The sequence below is a fragment of the Etheostoma spectabile genome, chromosome 16, assembly GCF_008692095.1.
Source record: "Etheostoma spectabile isolate EspeVRDwgs_2016 chromosome 16, UIUC_Espe_1.0, whole genome shotgun sequence".
Classification (NCBI taxonomy): domain Eukaryota; kingdom Metazoa; phylum Chordata; class Actinopteri; order Perciformes; family Percidae; genus Etheostoma; species Etheostoma spectabile.
Genome location: NC_045748.1, coordinates 2,445,100 through 2,449,915, shown reverse-complemented (window position 1 = coordinate 2,449,915; position 4,816 = coordinate 2,445,100). Strand labels below are relative to the sequence as shown.

Sequence of the window (4,816 nt, the reverse complement as noted above, 5' to 3'; positions counted from 1 at the left end):
TTATTATTATTATTATTACTGTAGTAATCTGGCTCTGGGATGTAAATTGCTGGGATAAGGCATGACATCCGGCCGGTCCCTCCCCTCTTGCTATCCCCACTGTTGTGGCGTAGCGCCACCCAGGACAATTGTGATTGGTTTGAGGAAATACAAGACAGAGCATTTTTCCCCCCTATCCTAGAATAGATAGGCAGTGTACTGCACTGACACAGCGCTGCAGAGATAGGTCTGGCAATGCTATGCTTTTCCATATTTTCTGTCATATCTGCAGTATATCATAATGTTGGATTTTCATGTTAAACGTGGCAAAACACAAAGCCAAGCCACCTCAAATAATGGAGGTAAATGTGTTTCAGAGAAATCCCTGTGAGCTAAAATATTCAGATTCCCAACTGTTCTGAACACTCCGGTTTCAACAGTTTTTTCTACTCTCAGCTAAGTGTTCTATAACTCCAAGCCGGTCTTCTATAACTGGTCATCTGCTCCAAGGTTTTAAGTTATTGCTGTGTTAACATTGTCACATGTAGCTGCAGGTTAACGGCAGTAAAATATTTCATCTTGGCTGCCAATGTTGTTAAATTCTGAGTCACATTACTCACAAAACACATCCGGTCATGTGTTGTTTGGTTAAGCCTTTATCTTTATCTATTTTTGATGGTAGAAAGTGCTATGTGTCCACTGCTACACTGGAACAATAGCTGCATACTAACATCAGATAGCTATAACCTATAATGTTTCTGAATCCTAAAACCTTTCTGTTTATTTTTTGTTTTTTTTCCTGTAGAAGCCTTTTATCTGTGATTTTTGGCATCCAGTGTTGGTCGTTTCTCCGCAATTTTGGCCTCCTGAAGCCTTTATCTACAATTTTTGACTGTAGAAAGTGCTGCTAGTGAATACAACCCAGACAGGGTGATCGCGTCGGGGTCCTGATCACATGGCTTGGTTGAATTTGAATGTAAATGTGCTGTATTTATATAGCGCTTTTCTAGTCTTAACTAAGCGCTTTTACATCTACAGGAAACATTCACCATTCACACACATTCATACACTGTGGCCGAGGCTGCCGTACGAGGTGCCACCTGCTCATCAGATAAACACTCACACACACTCACACTCCGATGCTTTCAGGGTTCAGTGTCTTGCCCAAGGACACTTCGACATGGGACTGCAGGGCCAGGGATCGAACCACCAACTTTCCAATTGGCAGGCCACCGCACTACCACTTACCACAGCCGCCCCATGTGTAGAATGCGGTCTGTTATTTTCTTGATAACAGACCGTTGCTAAGTACACTGTTGCCATAGATGCAGTTCTGTTCACTCTGGAGGACGGCTGAAAGAAGTCTAAATAATTTATAAGCTGTGGCAAAAAGTGGCGAAATGTGGATCAACTTCTGTCTTCCAATTCTATCGCAATATCTTTATATATCGTCTATGATAGCTATGCAGTAACAGCCGTAGGGACAATGCTAATTAGTTAGCTTAGCTGGCGTCACTGGGTCCACGTTCTGACACTTATTGGCTAACGTTCTATCAAAATAGCTGTTCAAAAACGAATATAAATGATATGTTATCGTTTTCTGTTAAATTAATGGTATAAAAGTAGAGAGTAACGGTATATATTTTTAACTGTTTACTTTTGCAAGAGATGGCTAAAGTACGCTATCACTCCATAGACAGTTAAAGAAAGTCCCATCAAAGCTGTCACACCTACCGGATCTTACCTCCGTCCTTCACAATAACATGCCATGCTTCACCAACTTTGAATTATGCAATAAAAGCTCCATCATTTCCAGTATTATTAAAGGGACAGATCGTTGCCCGAGCGTTCTTACGCTCTCTCTCTCTCATCAAAGTCACTTTCATATACTAATTAGACATCTAAATATCCATGTACATATAGGAAAAATCATATGTAGATTGTTAGATGGGTAAAGATCAATTCTGCTAACCTTTTGGTGACGATCAGAAACCACGAGAAGACCGGAAAGTGCGTCAGGTCGGAAGTGTCTGAATATGGCCAATAGCAACGATTGGTGTCCGGACGTGGACACAGCGACGCTACATTGCAACATATTTAACGTTAACTTACAAGTGTGTCAACATGCAGCGGCTGTGCAAAAAGGAAACGAGATGAATGGGGACATAAATGCCAACATAAAAATTCTTAAAGAAGCCATTTGCCGTGTCTCACTACACAGTCAACGAAAATTGACAGTTTAATGTGAATTGGAGCAGCCGATAGCCCGCTGACCATCGGGGTTGTATTCGCTGTAACAACCGTCTCGCTCTACATCATCCCTTACATGACTATAATCTTAGCGGCCAATGTTGGTGATTTCTCCCCAATTTTCGGGTCACGTTAATGCTGGAACATGTCCGGTTGTGTAGTATTTGGTTCAGAAGCCTTTATTGGTGATATTTCACGGTAGAAAGTCCTGCTATATACTCCGTTGCAGTCGGTCTCAGGCACCGGCGTGAATCAACAAAGAGACAGGTGCTCCAACAGAGTGTCTCAGACAGAGGGTGAATACAGGTGCAACAGCCATTGGTAGTATGAGAGAAAGAAAGTGTTTTTTTAACATCAAAGCATGCAAATGTTAGAATGTGATTTTTTTTTTTTTTTTTCATTTTGATCCTAACTTTGCATGTTTTGATTGATTACCCAGTTTGATTTTTAGCAGTGTGTATTTTGCATTTGGTATTATTGGTAGATGTGTTGCATGAATTATTATTTGCACAGTGTGGCGGATTTGCTGTTTTCTTAATTGTTAGTTGGACTGGAGATCAAGGTTATGAGAAGCAGCTGTGATTGCCTGGACCACAACCCTCCACAGCTCAGGATTGGCCACAGGACAGTATGATGTGCTTGTTAAAGATGGGTATGAAACAGGTGCAGAGTAGGAGGAGGACAAAGAAAGAACTCACAGGTGTGACCGGCTGGAGGAGAAATTGGTTTTTAGTGCTTTTTATGCTGTACAGTAGTAACCTGTTTTATTTTAATGACAACATCAGGACATAAACATGTTCTAGTAGAATCACAAAATACAAAAAAAAGCTATATAATACGTTACGGCTGGGCGATATGGAGAAAATCATATATCACAATATTTTTGACCAAATACCTCAATATCAATACGGCAACGGTATTGTAGTGTTGACTATTGGTGCTTTCACAAAATATTTACACAAAGAGATTTTTGATAAATAATCATCAGTAATGTGGACATAATGACTAAGTAGGAAAAGGCTAATAATAGAACAATTACAACAGTCTGGTAATGACATCACATAACTGTAATTTAGCCTTTAAAACCAGGAGAAGACACCACTTATGCAAAATTATGGTATTACGATATCCCAAAAAAGTCTGAAGCAGTGCAGTAAACGTCCCAAGCTCTCTGGTTGTTATTGCTGTCATAATAGCACATGTGATGCCCCCATTAGCGTCACATCACACACTACACAATCTAATGAATACTGCCAACCTGCTCATTGTTTGGTAGTTGCAGTGATTTACTATGTTTGGCCAGTATTGCTTTTTTTTCTACGTTTTGAAGCTGTTGAGAGAGCACAGCCAAAGGAAAATCCCAACCAGCTTAGAGAAGGATGAGAAGATACAGAGGATTCCACAGATTTGAATGGGCATTTAAGAACAGATGGTTTTAGTAATTAAAGATACTCAAAGTACTCTGTGTTAGTTTACAATCCGGGGTGTGACATTTAGTTTCTTTGCAGGAGGGAGTGTGATGTGCAGCACAGTGAAGAAAATACCCGTAGCTTTGCCGGCTTTGATACTCGGCATGCGGACTCTGGAGCAGAACTGACTGGGAAAGCAATCATCGTGAAGTGGCAGTGGAAAGAAAACATGAGGGGCACACAAAAAACTGTTCAGAAAACAAACGGGTAAAACCCTGCGCTTACATTTTTATTTTTTGATGTTTTCTATTTGTATTTAAATGTTCTTGTATTTTAAACTTTACTTACTTACTTACTTACTTACTTAGTTACATGGAAAACCTGTTAAATCTAAAACTCCTGGCAGTGTTTAATAAGACTGTTTTGCCCTTGGGAGTTTCAATGAAGGCAACAAACGTGTTCATCTTTGCAGACATGAAAGCCGAGGTATCAGGGAGGCTCACTTGTTCTTTCACTGTAAATACAAAAGGCTGTGAAGATTTTTTTTAAACGTTAACACTATCCCATATCAAATACACAACCATAAGTTTTAAGTGAGACATTATGTAGATTTAATTGCAAACCAAGGTCCCCCCCCCCACTCCCCCGTTGCCCCCCACGATGGACTTGGACTAAAGAATTTAAGAAATCAAACTCGAGCATACGTTTAAAAAATAAACAGGACTCAGAAGTTGGATAACTCGACTCTGACTCTTCTTCGGTGACTCAGACTAAGACTCAACATTTGGGGATTCCAACACTGCTTAAAAAGCTTTTTTTTATGCTGAACTATAATATATAATATTTAAGCCAAGTAGAATACTTTTTAAAAGAGACCTGTTTTGTTTAATGCCCCATCCATAATACCCGGTAGATGTTAGGGCTATAGCATGCTGTGAGAAATATCCACCAGTGACATCTACATTCGTAGTTGGTTGGCAAATATTCAGAGATTGCTGAAATTGATTTGTTCTGTGACTTGTTGAGGATAAAGAATCAAGGACTTCCTTTTCAGCATACGGATGAAAGGAGTACCTCTCGCATAGTGTACTTTATTTGGAGCTGAAGATGAAGTTTCAGTTTTTCAATTTGTACCATTTCGTACAGGATAATCTTAATAGAATCTTCAGTGTGTGTGT

General features: G+C 39.8%; 1 long non-coding RNA gene across 1 annotated transcript in view; it reads left to right on the top strand.

Moving 5' to 3' along the window:
• Positions 1 to 1,130: 1,130 nt before the first annotated feature.
• Positions 1,131 to 4,816, top strand: part of LOC116704565 (uncharacterized) — an 8,407-nt gene continuing 4,721 nt past the window's right edge. Inside the window, exons 1-2 of the long non-coding RNA XR_004335716.1 lie at positions 1,131 to 1,243; positions 2,893 to 2,899. This is a non-coding gene — a long non-coding RNA (uncharacterized LOC116704565). The remainder of the gene's footprint in view (positions 1,244 to 2,892; positions 2,900 to 4,816) is intronic.